This window comes from Pleurodeles waltl, chromosome 10 (assembly GCF_031143425.1).
Source record: "Pleurodeles waltl isolate 20211129_DDA chromosome 10, aPleWal1.hap1.20221129, whole genome shotgun sequence".
Classification (NCBI taxonomy): Eukaryota; Metazoa; Chordata; class Amphibia; order Caudata; family Salamandridae; genus Pleurodeles; species Pleurodeles waltl.
Window position 1 is genome coordinate 673,639,677 of NC_090449.1, and position 27,660 is coordinate 673,667,336.

Below are 27,660 nucleotides of genomic sequence, written 5' to 3' on the forward strand. Positions count from 1 at the left end.
TTACAATGTTAGTCACCAGGCCATGGGGTACAATGCCTAACGCCATTAGCTGCACACCTGTAACTCACAGGACCCTGCCCAGTAGTAGATGCCCACTAGCATTAATGGGGTTGGAGTGCATCTGAGCTTGCCCATCATGGAACCTACCCTGCCATGTTCGTGCTCGCCTAGGGGCACCCACAGACCCACATCCCTCACCCAGGTTACTCCTCAACACGCGCACCTTCATGATTCTGAATCTGTACTCACCCCCTTGTGGCTGCTGTGATGCCTTCAAGCGCCCATCCAACTCCGGATAGGCCACCGCCAGGATGCGGAATATCAGTGGGGTCAGGGTACGACGGTCACCCCTTCCTCGTTGGGAGGCCATCCCCAGCTGGGCCTCCACCGTCTTCCATGCCCAGCGGCGCAAGTCCTCTCACCGCTTGCGACAGTGGGTGCTCCGCCTGTCAAAGACCCCCTGGGTCCACACCTCCTTGGCGATGGCACGCCAAATACCCTTTTTCTGATGGGCACTGACCTGCAGAAAAAAGATACATAAGAAAAGGTATTCGTCATACTGTCCGGACTGTTACACTCATGGCCCACCATATACCTAACATGCAGCACTCTGGCCAGGAGCCCTCAGCCCCCATGTACAAGACTTACACACACAGCACTCCATACATTCATGCCCTATGCATCGTGCTCACACTGTACTCACATGTTTGTCTGGAGGACCATTAAGTAAAGGGTGCTGGGGTAGGACCCCATCCACTACTCTCTCCAACTCCTCAGAAGTGAAAGCAGGGGCCCTTTCCCCAGACACTCGAGCCATGGTCGCTTCCAGACATAGGCCACAACAGCACTTGCAGTGTAGGTCCTCTCCTGTTAAAGGTCAGGTAGCAAGTGAGTGAACAGATAGAAAATGGCGGTCACAGCCGCAGCGGTGCGTACCGTCACTGCCGGCGTGCATCACCATTGGCTACTGGAACCCTTAGGCCCCAATGAGAACCAATGATGTGTTGCACGGCGGTCATCGACCACTTCCCGCAACAGCGTACAACGTCAGTGGAATTACCTAATTTCCACTTGTCCCTCCTCACAGGTCAGGTTGCCGCCATTTTAGGGGGGAACAGGCCATGGCACCTAACTTCGTCACAGCAGACATGGGTACATCAACGGACCTACAAATTCACATACTATTTCTGTAAGAAAAAATGCAAGCCATATTAATCTGAGGATATGTTTGAATATGACCATCTGCTCAGCATCTTTTACCCTAGAGTTCAACCGCTGCGGATGAATAGGAGATGGAGACATCCCCCGTGTACAGACCCCTGGTGGACCTGGCAACAATGGAGGACAGGCACATTATCCTAACCTACAGACTTGAGAGGGCCACAATCCATGAGCTGTGTGCCCAATTGTAGCCATACCTGATTTTAGCTATCCGCCACCCCACTGGTATCCCCCCTCCTGTGCAGGTCCTGTCAGTGCTCCATTTCTTGGCAAGTGGGTCCTTCCAAGTGACAGAGGCCATGGCAGCAGGGATATCATAACCTATGTTCTCAAACGTGCTGACCAGAGTGTTGTCTGCCCTGATGAAACACATGCGCAACTACATCGTTTACCCCCAGGTGGAGGATTTGGCCACAGTGAAGGCTGATTTAAATGCAATGGGACATATCCCCAACATCATTGCTGTTATTGATGGTACACATATTGCCTTTGTCCCCCCCAGAGAAATGAACAGGTGTTCAAAAATCGAAAGAGTTTTTCACTCTCTGAATGTGCAGATAGTGTGCCTGGAGGACCAATGCATCTCCCTTGTCAATGCAAAGTATCCTGGGTCTGTGCATGATGCCTTTATTTTTAGGAATAGCAGCATTCCATATGTGATGTCTCAACTGCAGAGGCACATGGTGTGGCTAATAGGTGAGCCCATGGTCCCCACCCAGTGTCTGTTGGTATATGGGTGTGGGGTTGGCCCTAATGGTGAGTGTCTGGCTAACAGGTATCCCTTGATAATTACAGGTGACTCTGGTTACCCCAACCTCTCATGGCTACTGACCCCAGTAAAGAATGCCAGGACAAGGGCAGAGGAACCTTACAATGAGGCACATGGGTGAACAAGGAGGATCATTGAGCGCGCCTTTGGCTTCCTGAAGGCCAGATTCTGGTGCCTCCATCTGACAGGTGGATCCCTATGCTACTCACCCAAGAAGGTGTGCCAGATCATTGTTGCATGTTGCACAACCTGGCCTTGAGATGCCAGGTGCCTTTTCTCCAGGAGGATGAGGCTGGAGATGGTCGTGTGGCAGCGGTGGAGCCTGTGGACAGTGACGAAGAGGAGGCAGAGGAAGAGGATGTGGACAACAGATAAACCATAATTCAACAGTACTTCCAGTGACACACGGGTAAGACACTGTAACCATACCTTCCATTGCAGTTTTGTGTTGGACATTGTACGTGGCAGCCTGATTTTCCTATTTCTTTGCCCACTTACTGTTCCCTTTGGCATCTCTATTTTCAGATATCTGAGCCCCACTCTGGCTCCTGGTGTGTTTACTGCTGCCCACTAAAGGTCATGCCTATGTATCTATAACTGTACATTTGAATTGCAATGTTAACGAATACATATTTCAATCAATTGACAGACTCCATACTTGTATTAGTTCCAAGGGTGTTTATTTAAGTGCTAAGCAGTGGAGGGGTAGTGGAATGGGCTGGGTTGATGGTGGAGGAAAGTCCAGTATAGAGTCCAGTCTATTTATATCACAGGTGCATTGTCCAAGGGGGCGTAGGAAGGGGAGCTATGGCAGTTCAAGGTGGACAGGGTGACAGAGTGGGGCACAAGGATGACAATCAGGAGAGTCTTATTTCCTTCTGCAGGGGGAGGGGTGCTGGTGACCTGTTGTTCCTGTGGCGGGGCCTCCTGTCCACTAGCGGCAGCGGAGGTGGAGGTCTGTTCATCAGTGTGGCTAGTGTCAGGGGCCCGGTAGTGTCACTGCCTCCTTCATGGTATTGGCCATGTCTGCCAGCACCCCTGCAATGGTGACCAGGTTGGTGTGGATGTGCCTCAGGTCCTCCCTGATCCCCAGGTACTGTCCCTCCTGAAGCCGCTGGGGCTCCTGCAACTTGGCCAGTATCTGGCCCATGGTCTCCTGGGAATGGTGGTATGCTCCCAGGATGTTGGTGAGTGCCTCGTAGAGAGTCGGTTCCCTGGACCTGTCCTCCCCCTGTCGCACAGCAGTCCTCCCAGCTTCCCTGTTGTCCTGTGCCTCTGTCCCCTGAACCGTTTGCCCACTGACACCGACCCCAGGTCCCTGATCGTCCTGTGTTTGTGCGGTTGCCTGGGGTCCCTGTAGTGGTGGACACACTGCTGATTGGCGTGTCCTGGGGACAGAGGGATGGGCCCGCTGGGTGGGTGCTGTGGTGGTGTTTCCTGAGGGGGGAGGCTCTGTAGTGGTATGGGACTGTGGCTGGGTCACTGACTGTCCAGAGGTCTCTGATGGGCCAGGTTGGTCATCGTGATCCAGGCGTGCAGAGCTGCTGCCATCACTTGAGGGCCTCTTCGGAGGGGGACCGGATGTTGCTGGTAGCTCCTCTCCAGTGATGTTGTGTTGGGGTCCTGTGTGGATGTAAATGTAGTGTTATTGCTACTGCGTGTGACATCTTGTGCATGGGTATGTTCCCCTCTATGGTTGTTATTACCAAGGCAACTTTGTCTTGTGTGAGTTGTGATTTGGTTAGCTACGTGATTGTCACTAGTGTGCATGCTTTGGTGATGGGTGTCCATGCAGGCTGTGAGTGGTGTCCATGCATTGGTGTTGCATGCTGGGTTTGGTATTGGGATGGGTGGGTTGGGATGGTGGGGTATGTGTGAGGTGGTGGAGTGATGGGGTGAGGGTAGGGGTGGGAGTTTGTGATGGCATGCAGGTAGGGGGGTGGTGAAAGTTGTAAAGATTTGACTTACCCGAGTCCAGTCCTCTTGCTACTCCTGCCAGGCCCTCAGGATGCATTATTGCCAAGACTTGCTCCTCCCATGTTGTTAGTTGTGGGGGAGGAGGTGGGGGTCCACCGCCAGTCCTCTGTACAGCTATCTGGTGTCTTGCAACCACGGAACGCACCTTCCCCAGTCCGTCGTTCCACCTCTTCCTGATGTCATCCCTTGTTCTGGGGTGCTGTCCCACGGCGTTGACCCTGTCCACGACTCGCCGCCATAGCTCCAGCTTCCTAGCAATTGACGTCTGCTGCACCTGTGATCCAAATAGCTGTGGCTATACCTGGATGATTTCTTCCACCATGACCCTTAGCTCCTCCTCTGAGAACCTGGGGTGTCTCTGTGGTGCCATGGGTATGAGTGGTGTGTGTGAGGGTGTGTGGGGTGATGTGTTGAGGTGTGTGCTGTAAGTTGCATGGATGGTGAATGGGTGATGGTTTTATGTGGCTCTGGTTCTGTGGGTGCTCTTGGTGTCTCTCTCTCTCAGTTGTCAATGTTTTTTAGTCGTAAAGGGTTGTGGGTAGTGTGTGTGTCTGTGTTTTATAGTGGTGTTGGTGTGAGGGTGTGGTGTGTGTATGTGTGTCAGGAGTGTGTGTAGTTTGAATTGTGCAATATGATGTTGTTTTGTTAGTGGGTGTGTATTTGGAGCGCAGCAGTATGTACCGCCAATGGTTTACCATGGTTGAATGTCTGCCGTGGTGATTCGTGGGTCATAATGCTGTGGGCGTATCTCTGTTGGTGTAACGGCGTGGGTTTTGGTACCGCAAGTTTATCACTGACCTTTGGTGTGGCGGACTTGTGTGTGTGTCTGTATAGTGGCGGATTTCTATGTGTGGGTCAAAATACGCGTAGCGGTATACCACCGCAGTCGCGGTATGTTTGGCGGCTGTCAGCATGGCGTGAGGGCCTTGGTGAGGTATTGCTCATGATGCGCCATTGACAGTACCAGTAGTTTTCCTTGAGTGAGTGTGAGTCGTTGGTTGGTATTAGGTGAATCCTGAGTGCACGTGGAGGATCTGTATCAACCGGGGTGAGATTTTCTGGACAAGTTTCACTTATGTAGAAATGTAAAAGCCACAGTTGGATGTGTAAGTCATACAGCTTTTGAAAGTGTTTGAGCCCTACCCGTAGTGTGCAGCCAGATTTTAGTTTTTTAGTGCTCACAATATTTTGCATTTAGTGTATGTGTGGGTAATTGTGTGAGAGACAGTTGCAAAGCAACCACACCTACTGAGTGAGGTGAGTGTGACGTCAGTTGTATAACACGAGGATAGGTCGGTTAGTGAGAAATCTGCACATGTATTGGTGGACAAGAAGTGCGCTGAGAGGAGATGTGTTTATTCCAGATAGGGAGGGTGAACAAAGAGCACCAGAAAGAACACCAGCATATGAAGTGGCAGATGCCAGAGGGGTTTTCAGAATGCATTTGGGTTAAACAGTGGTGTACTATTACCAAGTAAGAAGGTTCATTGGCTTTTTCATGTTACGCAACATTTAATTTGTGGATTTTAGAAAATCTGAGGAGAGTATTGTGGAAATTAAAGCCTTGTCTCCTCCAAGACCCGCACAATTGTTAATGCTTTCTGTTTGGGAACTTGTTGCTAGGCAAAAAGAAACTGCAAAATTTGAGAATAGAATGAGGAGAGCAGAAAAAACACTAGCTGAAGCTAGATGGAATGCACAACAGAAAAGGTGGAGAACAGATTTATTAGATGTGGTGGGAATGTTTCCAGCAGTCACAGAAGAGGGAGATGGGATTAACAAAACTTAAGCTGAAAAAGAAGCTGACAGAGAAAGCAGAACAGACAGCAAGTGAGGGTAAAAATTCAGGCGCACATGTAAGTGACTCAGAAGATTAGTTTATAAATCAGCTGTTAATGTATCATCCCCCGCCATATCATTCAGTTGAAAGAGCATTGCATAATGTAGCCCCATGTGTGCTGACAGCTCCAGTTTCTCAAAGCTCAGTTCGGGTAGCTCCAAGTACACCTGTCAGTTCAGTGATGCAGGTGCCCATAATTTATCTTCCAGTTGTTGTTGTTAATACAGCACAGCATGTTACAAGCCCAGTTGTGAGTCATGTGGTGCAAATACAAACATTATTCAGACAGAGTCTACACCTAACGTGACAGCACCCACCCAAAATGTTAATCAGAACCAAACTATGCCCATGTATACTCCAGTGCGGACAACACCAAATATTACCCCAAAGCAATCAGGAGAGACTTTCAGTACAGTACTAACAGGTCAGAGTGCTGGGATGGAAATTCCTCAAAGTCAGACAAATTTTACAGGTCCTGATGCCCTGATGGTCCCTGTAACCATAGGTCCAGTTGTTCGATTGAATGCTTCAAGTAATTGTGGAAGTAACCTCCAGGATCCTAAGCCTGTGTCTGCAAGGGTGTCACCTTGTGATATGCAGAGATCAGTATGTTCAACTAATTGGAAATAAAGAGATTAGCTTAGTTGTTCCAACTCTAAACCCTACATGAATTGCAAATTCTAACCAGATGTTAAATCCAGCAGGACCCATAGTAGATGTGAGATGTCGGCAGGGAACTCCAATTCTGCTCATGCCCACACCAGATCAGCTAGCCAGTATGCATTGCAATACCCCCAAAAATATGACAAAAGGGAGTAATATTAGTTTGTCAGGCTTTTCAGTACAACATTTAACTGAGTGGTTAGACAGTCAGAAACAGAGAAGAGCAATGAGTACATCAAACAGCAGTGTCAGAACAGAAGGGATCCCTGAAAGAGGCAGGACAGTGAATGTGCGCTACTTAAAATTAGAATTAAATGATTTAACTGAGGGAACACTTAAACTGGAATGACTAGATACATACAATGAGGATGAATTGTGCTTCGTGTGCAAGGATGTTACACAATGTGCAGGGCTGACATATGAGAAATTAGTAGAACTTGCTGAAAAATATTATGTGGATTTAGAGAAATCAAAGTCTTTTAGACAGAGTTACAGATTAGAATTTAGTTCCTGAGACATTGCAAACATGAGATCATCCAGCATGAGAATGCACATGAAATAATTAGTTACAAACATAAAAAAATGGGGAGCATTAAATAAATGGCAAGGAAGATAGACAAAGAAAAGAGATCAGAAGAAAGCAAAGCAGAATTTTCCTCCGGCTGGAGTAAATCAAACTGATGAGAGTGTAAAGATGCTACCAATAGGTGAGATTCCAGTTGGAGGTTATGTACATGTTCGTTGGAGAAGAAGTGACATATTGTCATTCACAAATGACTACCTGAGATTGAGAGAGAAACCTGTAGAGTAGCATAAGCAAACAGAGAGGTTTATGAACATTTTAAAATGTCTGTGGAAAGAGTTTTGAACACTTTGGGGGTTATTCTAACTTTGGAGGAGTGTTAATCCGTCCCAAAAGTGACGGTAAAGTGACGGATATACCACCAGCCGTATTACGAGTTCCATAGGATATAATGGACTCGTAATACGGCTGGTGGTAAATCCGTCACTTTTCCGTCACTTTTGGGACGGATTAACACCTCCTCCAAAGTTAGAATAACCCCCTTTATTTGATATTTTGGTCCCAGTCAATTTGTGGATCATATGCAAGTGGAGTGTTGATTGGCCAAGACGTGAGTCAGCGAGCGATCCAGTAACAAGTGTGCTGTCTGAAGAGATGATGAAAGGGTATTACAAGGTGCTTGAGCTTCTGAAAAACAAAGTTTCCCAAAATGATGTTGTTTGGGAAAAGATTGACAGGACAGCGCAGGGAACAAATGAGTCAGAACATGCTTATTGGGAAAGATTGCTGCAAGCTTTCAAACAGCATAGTGGGTCTGAAATTATTGAGCCAAAAGACATGAGTCATTTGGTGTTTAGATTTGTTCTAGGATTGAAACAGGAGATGAGCACCATGATTCAGCAAGACTTGATTTGTTGGCAAAATAAACTGATTGAAGAAGTACTGCAGTATACTAAGTACTGTAGTGATAAAAATTGAATAGAAGCAAAAAAAAGCTGAATGAGAAATTGATTGTCATGCAAATCAAATCTTCTCAGATAGCAACACAGAGTTCGCAAATGATGGTGAACACTAGGCGATGCAAGGTGAGGTATCACAGGTCAAAAGCGTGCCTCCGTTTAGAGGTAGTGTGCGTGGTGTTCAGATAGATCTGAGTGGTAATGTCGTTGATGTTCAGTCAGTGAAGAAACTGCATCCATGTCAAGCGTGCTGCTGTTTTGTGCACTGGAAATGGGAGTGTCCTTACAGTAATGTGAATAATTTGGTGCACAATGGTGGTGTTGCTCAGACTGTTGACAGTAGTCAAGTTCAAATTCAGAGAACCCAAAGATACTGAATCCAATATGTAGCTGCTCCTACAGGATTACGGCAAATGCAGGTCCCCCAACTGCAAATGCAGGATCAACAACAGATCCAGGTCCCCCAGCAAATGCAAGTTCCACAAGCCCAAATGACACAGCAGCAAGTCATGGTTCCTCAGCAAAACATGAATCAAAATGATAGTTAATATGGTTTTGGAGTTGTTCATGACTTTGGACAGTTATAGTCCCAAAGAAGCTTTATGACCTCTTCCGGACCACCTATCCGTAACCGTGACAGAGTTTACCAATTGTTGAAAGCATTATAGTTACCTGTGAAAATTGCAGTTGTGAAATGGGCAGCACATTAAAAATCAAGTAAATACATCTCATTAGGCAATGCCTGTCCTGATAAAGTGGCCAGATATTGTGCACTCCGTAGCACATCCTTGAATGAGGATTGGAGTGATGGCAGTAGTACCAGTGAGATAAACCAAAGTTTCTTGATGACCTCATCTGATACCTGGGAAGACGTTAAGAGATTGCAGGAAGAAGTGACTGAAGAGGAACGTAGAGGTTGGATTAGAGTAAGCTGTGTTTAAAGAGATGAAGACGATGTTTGGGGTTCCAGTGAAGGAAAAGCAGTGTTGCCAAATAGTTTGTTGCCTTCAATGGCAAGGTATTATCACTGACAGGCACACATTGGCAGATATGCCATAGTCAGAACTTTCAGACAAACATTGTACAACCCCAGATTCAGATTGGTTGCAGAAGCTGTGTGTCACAGATGTGTAACATGTCAACAGATGAACTTAGGGAAACACACTGTGGTTAATATGAGCCACATAGGCTGATCAAGAGGTCCTTTCAACTGAATGCAAATTGATTTCATTGAGACGCCAGTTTGCAACGGATTGAGGTATGTTTTGGTAATGGGATGCGTGTTCTCACATTGGGTTGAGGCTTACCCAACATGCAGGAATGATAGCCTCACTGTTGCAAAGCCACATCTAAGAGAATTGATTCCTCCATTTGGATTCCCAGCTTCTTTGGAATCAGAACCAAGGATCTCATTTTAATAATGAGATCATAAAATTGTTGTGTGCAACATTACAAAATGAGCAAAGATTGCACTGCCCTCACAGACCTGAAGCCTCTGGATTAGTCAAGAAGATGAATAGAACTTTAAAGTCTTGACTGGTTAAAGTATGTGCATCCACAACGTTGAAATAGCCAGATGCATTGCCACTTGTTCTCATGCATAGCACACCTGACAGAAAAACAGGACTGTCCCACATTAAATCATTATGGGGCATGCTATGAGGTTGCCAGCTGTGCCTGCAAATGCACTAGTGAACATTACAGATCACTTGGTGCTGGATTATTGCAAAGGACTAGCTGATGTGGTTCGCATTTTGTCTCATCAGATTGAAGAAGCAACTGCTCAACCGCCGCAGGAATAGTGTCACAGGAACTTGGGTTCTGATGAAGAAGCACTTTAGAAAGTCATGCTTAGAGCTGCACTTTAAAGGGCATTTCAGGTTATCTTGGTGACTACAACTGCTGTGAAGTGTGATGGAATTCCTAATTTTGTTCATGTGAGCCATACACACAAAGTTCCAAGTCCTCTTGAAGATACAGTGCCTGTTCCCCTAGAGTCAGAATCGGTGAGTGAGCCAAACTGTGAGGACTGGACAAGTGGCTGTCATAGAGCATTCAGAGACTGTTGGAAATCTGAGCACCTTCAAAGGCAATCAAAGGTGCAGCAGGGTCAAGCCAGATCCAGTTGACTCCTGCTAGCTCAGTGAATGCTGAAAACCCAGTTTGTGCTTTGTTCACTTACAAAAAAAAGAGACACTGTGAATAATTGGAAGCCACTTTACATGTTTTATTTTGCATTTTGATTTTTTTTTTGGTTTTGATTTTCGATTTTTGAATTTGACTCTAGGCAAGCCATGAGTTTAGATCAACGAAAACAAAGTAAATGTAAGTATGTGTATATAGGATTAGCAACAGCGTGTGTGATTCTGAGCATAATATTGATTGCTTGTTTGAGTGCATCTGTGAAAGACAAAGTTGAAAGCACGGATACACCAGTGCTGGGAGAGTTTCATATAAAACAAGATCCCATGTCTGAGGATGAGAGATTGCTTCATCGTGACGACTCAAAGGGAGATTTGTGTTCAAATGTATACTACAGGTTATTGCATGAATACATTGAACTATGGATGTGTGTGATTGTTATATTTGCCACAGATCCATTCATCAGTGCAGGAAGGAATCACATATCACTGCTTACCACTAACCTATGGTATATCTTGCAGTCTATTACTAACCTGATTGTATAGCCAAGAGTATATACAATATTTTTACTCAAACTTAGATCTTGTGTTATCTTTTGTGCCTATTAATCAGCATCTGAGTAGGATTGCTAAAGCAAAAAACATTGGCATTGTGGGAGGTTACTTTGAACTGAACCTGACCTATGGATCTGCATAGATCAATTTAACATGCATTCTCACATCAGTTGAGAAGGAATTCATTAATCAAGTGGATGACAAGAGAAAACCAATGAAAACCAAAATATAACAAGCATTTCCAATGCAACAGGTCTCGCATTTGCTCGAAATAGAGCTATTAGTGTTGTAAACTCCTAATCGGACCTTTCTTGACATCAAATTGAAAGAAAAAAACAAGCACAATCGCACTATGTAAAACCCAGCGTGATCGCACTGCATGGAAAATAAAAAGATAAAGTAGTGCGGAAACCAGGCTGACACATGGAGCCACGTACATTTTCAGTAGTTGGCCAGTGCGCTCAAGGAGAGCTAAATACCAGAAAAGGCATGAGCTATGCATACCTTTCACCAATGAAATCAAGTGGATTTTAAAATTAAAAGCCAAGCCCACAAACCAATGAAAGTGACAGGTGTGACATGGGCGTGATTAAAAGCCCAAAGAGAGATTACAACAGGGACAGAGCGTGTGTGTGATCAACCCTAAAAAGGAGTAGTTTTACAGAGTTGGCAAAAGGATGCTACCCATTTTGCAGGTAGAGATAAACAAGGATGCTTAGCTTTAGATTGGCAACATGTAGGAAAGCTATATATGTGTAGACCTCAGTCAAAGACTGACACAACATTTTTAAGGACTAGTGAATGTAGACATGTGCTTTTGTTTAAGAGTGCTTGGGATTTTATGTTAAAAGGACAGGAACCTGCCGTACCAGGTGTTTATTTAATTTGTGGGAAAAAGCCTATTAGAGGATAGATTGATAGAGGTTTTCGTGATGGTTAGACAGAGCACAGATTTGGCAAGAGTATTTTTTTCCTTTTCCTCTTGTACAGTAGGACTGAAGTAATAAATATATAGATGAATGATTACATAGTAAGGGAATATATATGTAAGCAATATAATATATTGAGATTTGAGTTATATCGTATAAACACAGACTCTTAAGAGTTGCAGTATTTGAAGTTAGTTTAATTTGGTACTTTTATCACATTATTTTATCTTTTCTCAGTATTTCAATAGTGAAATCCTTGTAGATAAATAGTTAAGATTATATTTACCTATTGTAATAGATAAAATAAAAACAGAGATTATTAAGCATCCAATCCAAAAATGTATATAGAAATAAAGTAATGGCCTAGAAACATGTTAAGTATAGAATAATACACATATATACATACATACACATATGCAAAATATGTGTGTATATATACATATATATGTATATATAAATATATATACATATATATATATATATATATATATATACACACTCATACATTCATCTACACATACGTACATGTATACATTTAACCGGCAGTAAAATGCACTTATGTTAAAGCAGATGTAAAGAGTACGTATATATATGAAGATAAAATAGTTATTACGCCTATTTGTACAAAGAAATACACACATATATATATTCATAATGGAATTATAAATGTTACATATACGAGGATACATAGACCATTGCTGTTAAAGTATGGTGGTTATGTAGGAAAGAAACAACTCTTGAGTAGTCTTCTGAAGATGAGATTATTATCCGTGGATCCTATATTTCAGGGTAATGAATTCCATAGTTTGGCAGCTTGAACAGAGAAAGATCTACCACCTATTATCTTTTTCTTGAATGTTGGTGTTTTGAGGTGGGGCATCAATCTTGAGCAGAGGTTTCTTTTTTTAATATCTTTTGTGATTTTATTCCTGATGAAAAGTGGTCCTGTTCCATGTATTGCTTTGTGGGTGATACAAAGCAGCTTGAAGGTGGAGCTTCGGGCAACCCGTAACCAATGTAGGGCACTCAAGGCAGGGGAGATGTGGGCTTGTGGCTTTACATGTAGGAGCAGTAAGGCATCCGAGTTCTGAATGCGTTGTAGTTTTTTCAAAGTAGATAGATATGATCCAGGGTAGAGGCCTTTGGTGTAATCCCATTTAGATATTACAAGACAGATAGTAGCCTGCACCTTGTGAGGAAATCCGAAGAGGGGGAAGATACATCAAAGAGTTTTCATGAAGATGATGTTGTTTGGCACCGTATCCTGTGGGAACCTGACTGCTTGTGACTATCCTCCAGGGCCTTCACTTGCACCTCCAATGCAGTACCCCTGGCTCACCTAGCATTTTTTCTGTGTTTCGCTGATATAGCTATGAAGGCACCTCTCACTACTGCCTTAAGGGTGTCCAAAAGTAGCACCACTGGGGTACCTGGGGTACTTTTGGAAGTAAGGAAATCATGTATAGTGTTCCTGACTTCTGTAATGGTGGACTAGTGTGTTAATAACTTTGGGTTGAGACACCATAGGCATTAGGGCTGGTGTGGGCCAGGTGCGTGCAGTGCCATTGAAATAGGTGCATGATCCGACAGGGCCGCCACCCTGTGCTTGTGGTGGCTAATACAAGGTGAGGAGTTGCTAGAAAGTAATCAATCCTGGCATTTGTTTGATGAGCCACAGAAAAGGAAGTGTAATCCTTCGTAGTGGGATTCCAGAGTCTCCAGACATCCATCAATCCCTCTTCTTTAAGCAAGCCATGTGATGTGTACACCCCTGATTGGCCCGTTCTGTGTGCTGATCAGTCCATGAGTGCATCATGGACCAAGTTGAAGTCTCCCTCATTTAAGATGTCAGCATCAGGAGTCATCAGCACACTCCCAATGGCTTGTTGAATAAAGCCCTTCTGACGTTCATTAGGGGCGTAGATGATAGCCCCGGTGACAGCATGTGCATGAAGGGAGAGCCGCAGGGATAGAACCCACCTTCCAGCTCCAAATGTACCTGAAGTAACTGGTCCTGGAAGGGCATCACCAGTAGAATTGCCACTCCTGCCTTTTTCTCTGGGCCAGAAGAGAAAGTCTATTGAGTCACCTGGATTTCCTACGGCCCCTGTCCCATGGAAGAGATGAGTTCCTACAGGAGACATACATCACAGTTGGAGACTTTCAGCATGGTTAGGAGTGCAAGTCATTTCGCTGGAGCTTTGAGCCCACGGATGTTCAGGCTGAGAACTTTAATGACAGTTGAGGTCATGCTATCAACTGTGGGGTACAGATGGCACCTTACGGGGGGTCCCCCTGACCTGACAAGCACTCCCTTGCTTTGTAGTTAAGGCAGCAGTATGGTGGGAGCCGCAAGCACAGGGTAAATGGGAGAACAACAAAACTGGGGAAAGCAATGGCTCAGTTCATCAGTGCCCAAGGTATGTAGTCAGGGTCCATATCCCTGGCATAAGAACATAAACAGGGGAACAACAGGATGACAGAGCTCCACCACATCAAGGCATAATAATAGCATGAGTAGACGGCAGAGTAGGCACATCTTGTCTGGTTTCAAGTGAAGAAAAACAGGGGGGACTATGTGCCAGTCATTGTAGATGATCTTCATCATAAACTGTAGGGGTGCAGTCGCAGCTGTGACTGGCCATATTAGTTGGAGTTGCGGTCCGGGTAGGGCTCCTTCCGGTACAGATGTTGTAACAAGCCAGACCTCTCTCTATCACTTTCAGCTGAGGATGGTTCACAATTTTTCTTCTGTGCCAGATGTCTGGCCCACCTCTCTGCACTGGCAGATGGGGTCTGCCTCCACTGCAATGATGAGGGTCCCTCTCACATGTGTTCCAGCCCCTAGGGTCGGATGGGCTTCCTCAAGACTGCGCACGACATGTCTCTTCCTGTTCAAGGCAAAGATAAGGCAAAAGGGTGCCCCATTTATATTTGACCCCATTCTTTCTGAGGAATGTGGTGGCCGGCCTCAGCACTCTGGAGCGTTCCAAATTGATGAGGGAATGATTATGGTAAAGACAAATTTTTGACCCTTTGAAGGTGACTAATCCCTTGTCTCTCATCACTGACATTATCATTCCTTTCTGCCAATAATGTTGTGGACAGGTCTTGAATATCCTGGGAGGTCCCAGGAGCTGCAGAAGGGTGGCTTGCAATATGGGTGCATTCAAAAATAATTTTCTTCTCTATGAGTTCTGGTAATATGTGGCGGAAGAGGCAAGTGACGTATCCTTCTAGCTTTCCGGAGTCTGCCTGTTGTGGAACCATTTTGATTCAAATGTTGGATCTCCAGGACCTGTTCTGCAAGTCCTCCAGGTGAGATTGGAGGTCTGCATTTTGATCACATAGCTCTGTCAGTTTACACTGGTAAGCCTTGAGTTCCTCCTCTTTTGTGTTGCCACTCTGTTCCAGGGCATCAATCCGTTGTCTTATGTCTCCCATCTCACACCTGACTTCTTTGAGGTCCCTTGCCACTTGTTGCTTCAGGGCTGCTATGTTGTCTCGTAGTATGTGGAAAAGGGATTCCATGAACAAATGTATAGAAAGGTGTCTTCATTTGTGTGGGCTTCCTGTGGAATTGTGACGGAGGTTCTTGAAGGAGATGGAGATTCTCGTGTCTAGTCGGCTCTTTTGGTGGCAGATAAAGAAAGCATGTCTTTGAGAGTAGTGTCCTTTTTGCCCCGGTGTGGGGACATCACAGCATCCAGTCGGTGCCCAGGGAAAGCCAGTCTCCAAGGGGGAGGACCAGGGTCACAAGTATTGATTGCACCTGGGCGCCCCAATCCTGGAGGGAATCTCTCACTTAGGAGTATTCTGCACTGACACTCCAGATGGTGGGCACATGTACTTCAGGGCAAACCTGAGGCACACTCCACACTCACTTCTGGTGTAATGTAGACACTCCCACTCTTTGGTTCACCTGTGCACAGCACATCTGTGCATTCCTGATACCTAGTAGGCTGCACTGAGCCACCACTCCCTTTCTGGTAGATGGCAGTGGCACTTGTTACCTCTTCCAAGGTTGCCTGTGGCCACTGTGGCTCATACCCTGATATCGTCCTCAACACTGCACCAGATGCACTGCGTCTCCTGGTGCCCATGCCACCCACCTGGGGCAAGATCATGTCAGTGTGGGTCTGTGTCTGCGCAGCTCCCTGGTCCATCCTGCGTCACTCACGGGCACTACAAGACCTGCAGCATCTGCCTGTAAGAGTGTCCAAGCGATGTGGAGGGTTGCGGACTCTGGCTGGGCAGTATCCCCCTCCTGTTTAGGAGCTCTCCATGTTCTTCATGGCACCAGTTCTCGCAGCTCCGCGGCTGCCTGTTCTTCAATTTCTCAGGCCTCTCAGCTGCAGAGAGCCACCACAGCAGGCGATTAGGATCGCAAGGGTCTCCCCTCACTCCAGGCAGTTTGCACCTTTGGTGGAGCTCCTAAACCGCTTGCGGGCAGACTTGTGCTGTGGAGCTCCTACTTGGCTGCCATGTTGGACATGTGTGTAATGCCTGAATAAAGAAATTCAAAACTATTTCAGTGGTATTTTTCCACTCTGCATGTATCCATCGAGCACGCTATCCAAGTCTGTACTGTTTCATACCACCCTGACCACGTGTTCTCCTATTTTTACCTTGCCATTTCATCCATTCTTCCTGCAATAATGATGAAAGGAATGTCTATATGAAAGCAGGGTGAGCGGTGTGCCTGTGTGAGTGCGTTATGAGACATGCCTGTGTGAGTACAGGTAAGCAGTTAAGTAACTCCAGCAATTGGTTTTATGGACCTTTGCTCATCAATAAGGAGAAGTGAAAAGGAGTAATCATCTATATCAATTCCATATAAACTATAAACTCATTAAAAACTTTAGTACAGTCACTAAAGATAATTTGTGAGAGTTAAAGGGGTTTGTTAATCAATTTCTTATGTTTTCATTATTTATTCAATAAGTATTAGTCTTTTAAGCATCAGCCTCAGAAATTAATATAATCCTCCTATGTTTTATCGCCCCGCTCCGGAGGTGGCTCCATGATTAGTATATTGAAAGTGATTTGTTCAAATGTGTTGGGGTTGATTTCCAAGCTGGGTAAGAATGATTGGCGCAAGTATTTCATTTCATTATGCTTTATTCGACAAATTTAGTCATAAACGCAATAAAAACATGCATAATATAATAAGGATATAAGACAAAAGAATAAAATGTTATATATAAAAACATATCCAGATATAAAAACCATAGTGTCACTACATGCCAACAAATACAAATAAAAGTTAAAATAAATGACTGGGAACAGGCATGAACACGACAACCATTAGGGGAACAAGATGAAAACACTAACATAGGCCCATATTTAAAGCTAGACTGGGCAATAGTCAGTGAGCATATTATAAAAACAGTAAACAAAAGATGATACCTAGGTACCCAATCACTACAATGGCTAGTAGGAGTACACATACAACTCGCAACACAAACAACCCCCTAATAGGGATACAATGGAAATAGAGCAAGAATCACACCATAATTCTAAATGCAACCACACATAATAGTACATAGGCCACAGTTGTAGAGTAAACAACAGTCACTCCCTCAATATATAAAAGCAGCGATAATTTAGCTACAGAATGATCTCTCCTCTTCCACAGAACGGTAAATTATGACCTGTCAAAATATATGGAGATCGTACAATGGCAGCCAGGGCCCTAGCTGTGATAACCCACATTTTGCCCCAAAACGTTGCAACTGCATATACATAGACCAAATTAGAACCCGAACCTAGAATTCTTACAGCAGCTAGGCTACTCCAGGTGCCCAATAGCCTACAAATTGCTTTGATCCATGTCCGGCGAATGAAGGCATAGCCTGTGTATGCAAACATGGCACGGGCAATTGTTTCGAGAGAGTTATTACATGTAAGGCTCAGTGCATCGTTGCCAGGAGCCCAGTTAATGGTGAAAGTTTTAAGAGGCAATGTGCCAACCCTGAAATGAAAATACAATTTCCGATCTAGGAGTGCCTTAATAGCATCCCAATAGGTTTCAAGGGAGCTAGTGCATTTAAAATCAAAAAATTATCCAAACAGGGGGCGACCATTATTTGCACTGTCTGTGTTTTCATCTACCCAATGCCAGTGCTGTTTCTTTAACAACTCGGCCATCAGAGGTGGACTAGAATAGGAATTTTCCCAGAATTCACAGAGACCTACATCCCTTAGTGACATGCTTTAGCCAATATATTTTATGAAATCTGACAGCCTCCATTACATCCCCTAAGAGCCATAGCACACTGGGCTAATTGTAGTTGCAGCCATGCCCCCTCTAAAACAACAGAGGAAGGAGTCTGGCTCCATCTTCCAAAGGGCTCTTACCCATGTCCATCATTAGGGGCTTCATTGGTGTACTTTGTGGTAGCTTAACTAGATTGCTTAAGAATCTTTTCTCAGAACTAAATAACAGGTCGTCTAGATTGTAAAAAAAACACAGCTCCGAATCATAAAGGATGCAGCTAACTGCTTTTGCATCATGTATCTGTAATACCAGTGCAATAGGTTTAGTAAAGGAAATATTATGGCCCTCATTATAACATCGGCGGTACAAAACGCCTACCACCGCGACAACGGGCGCCAAAGGACAGTTGCCACAGCTACCAGCCGTCTGCCATAAAATGACCACAGCTGCATTTCGGCCACAAGAAGGGCGGAAATACAGCTGTGGCCATACTGGAGGACGGCAGTAAGGTGGCACTGCTACCACCAGCAGCACCACACCAGTAGACTGCACCCAGCCATATCATGAGAAATAATATGGCCTGGCGGTGTTCTGCTGGCGGGCGCTGCTGGTGGTAGCAGCGCCCGTCCTGCCTCCTGCTGGAAGACCCCATGGATCCAGGTGAGTTGGGTCTCCGACAGGGGAGCAGAGTGGTGGGTGTTGTGTGTATATGTGGGGATGTGTACTGTATGTATGTGCGTGCACGATTGCAAGTGTGTGTTGTATGTTGACTGCGTGCGTGATTGTAAGGAAGTGTGAGTGTGTGTATGTATTGTAATCGTGATGCGTGTATGTGTTGAAGTGTGTGTGGATGTGTGTGTGATTTGATGTATGCATGCGTGTATGTATGTGTGAATGAGTGTGTGTGTGTGTGTGAAGAGGGACGTGGATGTAGGGGGGACATTGGAATGGTAGGGGTGGGTGGGGGTCAACTATCAGTGACAGGGAAGGAATTCCCTGTCACTGATAGGGCCTACTGCCCTGGTTTTCGTCGCATTACGAAGGCCACGAAACCATGGCGGTAGGCGGGGTCATAATACCACAGGCGGCACAATGGCGGCTGTTACTGCCATGGCTGTCGGAGAGGTTACATTGGCGGGTTGGCTTGAGCCAACCCGCCAATGTCATAATGTGGCGGTAAGTACCGCCAGCCTGTTGGCGGTACTACCGCCACATTATCATCGACAGCCGGGGTCATAATGACCCCCTATGTTCTCTAGCAATAGCACCAGTAATTTGCTTAGGCTTAAGAGTCAGAAGTTCTACCTGGGTTTCCATGAAAAGTTAGAGGATATGGTAATGTCGAGATAGCTGAATACTGCAACACTTTGAAGGGGAACACCTTCCAATTCCAGCCTACCTCTGAAAGATCTATGTTCATTAAAAGCCATAAGCTTAGTCTTCGCAAATGTATTCCTAAACCATGAGTGGTGCAAAACACCTCAAAATGGGATAATGCTTGTTAATTCACATGGGGTCTTTGAAATCAATAAGGTATCATCAGCAAATAGCAAGATCAGTGGCTTTATGCCAGCCAGGGACGGACATTGAAAAAGAGGGCAGGTAATGGACAATATCAATACAATATAAATAAAACAAGGTGTGTGCCAGTACACAACCCTGGCACACACCTTTATTAATTGGGAATCATTCAGTCACTGACCCAGGGATCCCCACAGAGCCTGGACATAGTTCCCTCATGAAGGCGCATCACTAAGAGCAAAAGGTTCCTGGGGATATCCAGGTCGCCTAGGACCTGCCAAAACATACTCCGTGTAATCAGGTCTAAAGCAGATTTGAGGTCAACAAAGGCAACAAACTAGTTTCCCCCGCTTACCACAACAATCTTCCAATAAGGTAAAGGAAGGCAAAAGACCTGGTCTATTATCGATATCTTCTTACTATAACCTGCCTGGAAAGGGGATATGATGACTTTATCAATGATTCATTCCTCCATCTTGCACAGGACCATTCGGGCAAAGACTTTCTGTGCACAATCAACTACACTAACTGGCCTATAGTTTAATGGAAGGGATCTGTTCCCCTTCTGGTATATAGGAATACCTTCCGCACCCTTCCACGAGTCAGGTATGGGGCACCGCTGGCAATTGCATTCTATAGGGGTAGAAAATACTTAGACCAATCATCTCTTTCCAACAGAAAGATGCCAGCTGGGATGCAATTTAATCCGGGAGCTCTACCTCTAGTTATGGAATCTAGAGCTGAGGCTTCATCAGCTAGATCAAAGAGAGGGTCAGGAACAACTATAGGATCATCAATGTGCTCAATCCCCAGCACAATATCCCGGTCATTAGATTGGCATAATTATTTTAGAAAGTTTGACTTAATTATGTTCGAAGAAACCTGGTGTACGGAACAACTCACATGGGATAGTTTTTAGTGGTTTGGCTTCCTGCCCTTAAATCCAACTGGGGAAGTCAAATGCAGTCTTAATGTTTTTGATCCATACTAGATGTGGTTTTACGACTTCCCAGGGCCGGTAAAACATGCAGGGATTCAGATTTTCTGGTTGGTGTGGCCCAATAACAATTTGAATTTTGGCACTGTTAATTGTTATAACTCTGTAGGCCCCTCACATAGTACCTGCAACATTGATGATTTGTTTGGCATTGTACAGTGCCTCCGTAGAAGGTCTTTTCTATTTTTTTAATAATTTCAATGTTAGCATTAGGGAGTATTTTAATACTATATTGGGATTAAAACATACTCTGTTTCAACCCTTTCAAGTCCATCCTGAGGATGTTGAGTGTAGGGTTACTGGTCATATGGGTAAAAGGCTTTGTAAGTATATTCTCAAGTTCAGGCTAGTGCAGTCCATGAAATTTAAGGGAGTCATTGACCTCGCCCCCCCAACTTTGTTGATAGAGACAAAGGCACTGCCATTGATTATATATTTGTCTCCTTCCCATGGGTAGGTGTGTTTACTCTATTGCCATTCCTAGTAGTGCCTACAGTGACCATAATCCAATTCTGTTTTCCCTTACCCCCTCTTTGACAGGACCCTCCAGCATTTATCGGTGCCACAGGTGTTGCTCTACAAGACCGTGGGCCAAGAATTAAATGGTGAGCTATTGATTTTTTCTAAACTCTTTAACACAGTGACTAAATCCAACTTTTCCCTAGCATTTGAGCATCTCTTGTTGCTGGATCTAACCAGCGATCGTGTAGTTTTAGCTTTCTTCCCTTTGAACGCCAGCATAAAAAACATCCTACTACATCCAGTACATGTGGGTAATAAAACAGATTTGGGCCTGTTTAACAAGGATTTCAGTATGGCTAATATAAGATTTTGTGCAGCCATTAAATCTACCCCCAGGGATTGGGATCTATGTGGCTACTTGTTGAGCCACGTATAAAAAAGTCAACCATGCTAGAAGAGATTCAGTAATGGGTCAAGCATTTAGCAAGAGTAAAAGATTAGATCAGAGTCAGTCTTAACCACCTGAAGGGTTTCCAACCATGAAATGATGACCAAAGTTTCTATGAGGGCGTGTTTGTTTTTTACTCAATGGCATAAGTATACTAGAAAAAACACCTATTTGCAGTTTTCACTGGAGGGAATTTTTGACTCAGCGAAATTGCTATATCCGAGGCATTGCATGATAAAAAAGAACAGGAACAGTTTGACAGCCTGAATGAGTGGGAATCATATGCAAGGCAGTTAAAATGTGCAAAGCAAGTGAAGAGAATGATACGCAATACGTTCAAACATGAGCTTCTTGAATTTATACAGGCTCAGAGAATATAAAAAGGTGAAGGAATAATGGCGCAAGGAAGTTTTAAGGGAGAGTAAGGCTTTCATGATGCGGCCCTCGGTCCTAGCAGAGGAGGAGGCAGACTCAATAATTGAAGGACTTATGGACAGAAGGCCTCCTCCCAACAGCGAATCTAAGGAGGGTGATGAAAAGACAGAGAATGGTGAGGGAAGGGTTAGTAAGAAGGCCAAGACTTAGGGCCAAAGAAAGACATATCAAGAGACAGGTATACAGAAAGGATTGGCCCGATATGTATTGCAGAGTGGAGATGAATCAACATTCACTCTCCTGGAGGAAAGGGAAATTAATGGATTGGCATATGAGCTTTGAGATTTGGATATCAGGCATACAGAGATGCTGATTATTTTGCTGAAAAACACACACCGAACATGGAGGACTTAATAAAGCCATGGAATTGGGTAGAGGAGAATGGGATAAGGAGGAAGCTAGAGACTGGATAGAGAAGTTATTTTCCCTAATGCATGAATGGCAGACCCAGGCAGATACATGGCTTTGGGAGATGAGAATGGAGAGAAATGGCAGAAAGCTGCCAGGTTGCAGGATAATGCCCAGACAAATGGTCCAAAGACTGTTGGTGACTAATTGCAGTTGTCACAGGGTAAGAGCTCTGAGAACACCCCAGACACATCAGTGGTTACAGAGTCTTTCCCTGGCATCCAGCACATCAGCAGCCCAACTGACACTGCCCCTTCCAAATCCTACCCCATGAGGAAAGTGCCAGACACAACCCCCGAAGAATTCCAGTATATTTATACTCCTTGGACCAAAATGGATTTATACACTTTTACCAAAGATTTCCCCAATTCGCGAGAAAACCCTGATGCATGGTATTCACGAGCAGAACAGGTGTTAAAACTAGGTGATCTCACCTGGATGGATTTGGATACCATTTTTCTATAATTACACCTTCTGAATTTGGGCTGAAATTGAAAAGGATAAAGAAATTGATTGGCCAGAGGAGGAACCCAAATTTAATGATATTGGTTCACTTCCTGAAGTTACTTTGGCCTTGACAAAAAGAGTTTTACATTGCCTTAATGAGTTGATACCACAGAAAGTGTATGGATTGGAAAAAATAAATCGGATGAGTCAGTTCACTGTTATTATAAAAGGATAAGGCAGGGCTTTAGAGCTCATAGTTGGATGGATATGGATGATCCTGGTTCCACTTCAGCTTTTGTGAATGCATTGGTATGCAAATTACAGCCCACGGTCAAGAAACACTTACAAACCGTTATCCCTTGCTGGTCTATAGAACCACTTTACAAGATGATGTCTAACGCTCAACATTGTTTTGAGTATCAACAGTAACAGGGGGACCAACAAGAAAAACAGAGAAAGGATACAATGGCAAAGCTTATGGTTCAACAATTGCAACAGTTTAATCCTGCGACTCAGGGATGGTAAAGAGATTTTCATAGTAACACTGAGACCCAGAGGGGTGGAGACTTTAGAGGACAGGGACAAGGCAGAGGAGGTGGAGGAACTCCAGTCAGATGAGGGATGACAAATTTGTGGTTCTCTGGATCAATGGTAAAATAAACATCCCAACAATGCTAATAATGCTACTAATTATCAAGGACCAGAAAACACCTCTATGCCACAGCAGCAACACTCTGTCCCTGCACCCCGTGGGGGGCATGGCTCTGCCCCTATAAACAGAAACTATTTTGGCCAGAGACAGCAGCGAGCCTCACACCATAAGATGGCCCAAGACATTTACCTCCAAGATACTTATATAAGGGACTCTCTTGAAGCTTAGGGGCACCCCAGAGGGGAAGTGTGAGTAGTTCCAGCTATGTTACCAGTAGACCAGTGAGGTCTATATGTTCAGGCAGAAGTCAATGGTTGTGAGGTTAAATTTCTTGTAGACACTGGTGCCACTTATTCCACATTGTCAGCTAATGGTGTTCCTTACTTACCCCTCTCAGGGAAGACAAACACCTCTGTGGGGATTACAAATTAACTCATCACCAGTCCTATCAGTAAACCTGTTACTCACATTATTGGTCCCTTAACAGATAGGCATCCTTTTGTGGTCTCTGATAAAAGTGTTTTCAATGTGTAGGGTTTTGGTTTGTTAAAAATGATAAATGCTATTATAAAATGCACATGGTGTTTTCTTTGAATACGGTGATGATTACCCATTTATATTGCAAATGTGTGTCAAGCCTACTGATGTTGAATGCAGTATTTTGGATTGATTACCTTATATAGTGTGATGCAATGTAACAACTGATGTTTTGAAATTGAACAAATCTGACGTTGGAAAGATATTGAATATTGAACCTATCTGTTTTGTTTTGAAGGAAAATTCTGTATTGCCCTGAGTTCCACAGTACCACATATCACGAGAAAAAGAGTTGGGTCTGCAGGAAATAATAGCAGCATTCATTAACGAAGGAGTAATAGTAGAGACAAAGGGGAGTGTGTGTAATTCCAACTATTCTTCCCATTTGCAAAGAGAGTAAAGACCCCTAAAACCTGATGAATGGCACCTGGTTCAAGACCTGCACCAGATTAACAATGTTGTCCAGCCCAGGTGTCCTGTTGTGCCAAACCCCACCACCATTCTCACCACCATAATTCCCTCAGCCACATACTCTTCCATCATAGATTTAACTGGTGCATTCTTCTACATTCCCTTACATCCTGGCAGTCAAGATTTGATCTCATTCTCATTCAAGCAACTTAGTTTCTGATGGGCAAGACTCCCACGAGGGTTTACAGAGTTACCCTCAATTAATTCACAAATAGTAAAGGCAGATCTCGATCAACATGCCTTAGAACCTGGGTTAGCATTAATACAATAGGTGGATGATCTCCACATAGCAGCAGATACAGAAGAACAGCGCACATGGGCCACTATAAATGTGCTTACTTTTTAGCCTCTCATGGTGATAAAACATCTCCCATGAAATTTCACTTTTGTAAAAAAAAAAAACAGGTGTCCTATTTAGGCCACCTGATTTCTAAAGGGGAGAGGAGAATGTCACCTTAATGCATTCGCACAATAATGCATCATCCTGTCCCCACAACACAAATGAAGTGCTTTCCTTTCTAGGTAGGGCAGGATAATGTAGGCGATGGGTCGCAAATGTTTTCCTTATTTTCAAACCATTACAAGATTTAACACTTAAGAATGTTACTGACCCTATCCACTGAACACAGGTACAAGTGGAGAGTTTTTTAACCCTTAAAAAGGTCCTTTGTGATTCCCCAGCCTTAGGGATTCCTGATTACACCAAGGAGGTTCATCTTTTCACACATGGATGGGAAAGATGTGCCCTTGCTGTCCTCACACAAAAAGACAGAGATTTAAGAGACACTGTACACATCTATCTGCAACGTTAGACCCCGTAGTTAGGGCACTTCCAAAAAGTCTGAAGGTGACAGCTGCAGCAGCAGTATCAGTAGAACAAAGCAAGAGTTTGGTTTTAGGAAATATATTACATGTGTATGTGTCCCACTCTGTTGACATTTATTGAACAAAACCTGCACCCAACATCTAACTAATGCTAGGCTAACAAGGTATGAGATGATTTTCCTTTCAGCTGAAAATATCACTTTGCATCGCTGTACCTTCTTAAACCCAGCCACTCTCATGCCACTGCCAGGGGAAGATCATATGTCAGGATTTCATTATTGCATCCTAGTGACAGAACAGCAAACCAAAGGCAGGATTGATATGTCTGATAAAGCCCTTAGTGAAAGAGATGTAGACCTATTGGTTGAAGGATCATGTTTTAAATTAAATAAATTACCCACTGGAGAAACCAGAGCAGCCTTTGCCATTACTACCCTGCAAACAGGCCTAGAGCTGTGGGTACCTCTCCGTGTCCCACCACTTTTCAACTCCACAGGCCACGTCAACAGTTCGCTCCTCCCACCCGGGGTCAGTGGCCCTGAATATTCTGCCATGTCCTGCTTGGTGGGTCCGGCCTCCACCCACAACAAGGCATGGCTGCACATGCTAAAAGCCCAACCTTGATTCTGTCCCTGCTACCACTGCTACATCTCCAATGTCTCCAAAGCCCCAAAATAAGGGCAAAGGCAGCCCAATAAGGGCTGGGGGCATCAGCTAGTCCCCAGTCTTCCAACCTCGCCGTGCCGACCCCAACCAGCTTCCTCATGGGCGGCACACAGGCGCACATGGCATGGGTGGCATAGGCCACTTCAACATGGCTTCCTCGCAGCTCCTCACCAATGAGTACGCCTACTGCATCACAGCGTCATTATTTACTGGAAGTTCCTGGCAAAGACCCAGTCTCCAGGCTGGAGGCTGTGTCCTTCAGTTTCAGAGGGTACAAGCAAGGCATCCTTAAACTGGATGTGCGGAACATTCTGGGCCTCATTTACAAGAATCTGATGCATCAGCTCTGATGCATCAGATTTCCTGTGCTGCACCCCCCTAATGACGCCATGGATGTGCTGTATTAACAACACGGAGCTCCATGGTGCAGGTTTTCGCAGATGCATCAGAAATTCTGATGTGTTTGTGGTGCTAAAGTGACGCATTGCTGCACTAGTGAAAAAAAATGGCGCTTCTCCAGCAATGCAAGGAGGCCTCTATAGACAAAAGCCCTCTGTCACTTTAGCATCTGCTACAAGCAGGCAGTAAAATTCTGATGCAGCAAAGGTGCAGAATTACACAGTGAAATGTAAATTTCACTGCATCAGTTCTGTGTAGCTTTTTGCCTGGGAATGCCTACCTTGCATATCATTGACTGTAGCCGGCGCCTAGGGGTGAAAAGTGACGCTAGAGGCATCTAGCATCACTCTGTAGATTTGGAGTTGTTTTAGTGCCACTGCACCATCAAAAAAAATGATGCTGCGGTGGCACAAGGGCCTTGTAAAGGAGGCCCTTAGCCTTTTAGTCAAAACAATGTAGTAATCTCTCAGCATCACATCACCAATGTGCACAGTGGCATTTCCTTGCAGAGCCCTCAGTCACACTCACAATCTCATGAGGTCTCAACTTGGTGTTGGCATTTTGTGCACTGCTCATGCTCATCAATGCTACAGCCAGAACGTCTACCCATGTCAACTCAGTTTCAATGCATATCTTAGCTATTTCTGCTCTCAAAATGCAGTTTTTCTTCTCAACTGCTTGAGGGTGGTACACAAAGTGAAACTTTTGTTTAATTGCTAGGGTCCTGCTGATCCATTCCAGTACTATATTAGAGAAATGGGGTCCATTATCAGAATAAAGTGCACAGGGAACCCCACATCTCGGGATCAACTCCTTTAACAAGCATTTAGCCACTGCCTGTGCATCATTCTTTTTGGTAACATAGACCTCCATCCAACTGCTGAACATGCAGATCACCACCAGTGCATACCGAAATTTGTGTGCAGGAGGAAATCCTACAAAGTCAATTTATAACTGTTCAAATGGTACTTCAGGAGTTGGGAAGTGTCCTGGTGCAGTGGGTGTCCCTTTTCCACTATTAAACAGTCCACATGTAACACAGTTCTTACATATTGCCTCTGCATTCTTGCGAAAGTTCTTATTATACTATAACTGTGAAAAATATATGCACATAGTACCCCGTCCCAAATGTACGGCACCATGGATAACAATTGTCAAATTATATATCATTGTATTATGCAACCTGAACATTCCATTCGGTCCTATCCAAATGCTATTCACTTCAGTATCTTCTCTTTGCCACTCGGCTTCTTCTTTTTCTGTTGCGCTCTGTAGTACTAAGCGGAATTCTGTATTCACATTACAATCCATCTGCAGTTCTTGTTCAGAATGAGCCACATACATAGTGCTTGCTTCAGCCAAGGCAGAAGATTTTTCAGTCTGATCAGCGAAAATATTACCCCTGCTCACATCATCAGTCACGTTTTGATGGGCAACACACTTAATGATGGCAAGGGCTATGGGCAGTACTAATGGCTTCAGAAGGCGCACAATCAAGGTACCATGTTTATCTTTGCACCACTGGAGGTCAAAAATCCCCTTTCCTCTCATAGTCTACCAAAGTCATGCGCAACACCAAAGGCATTATAGCTGTC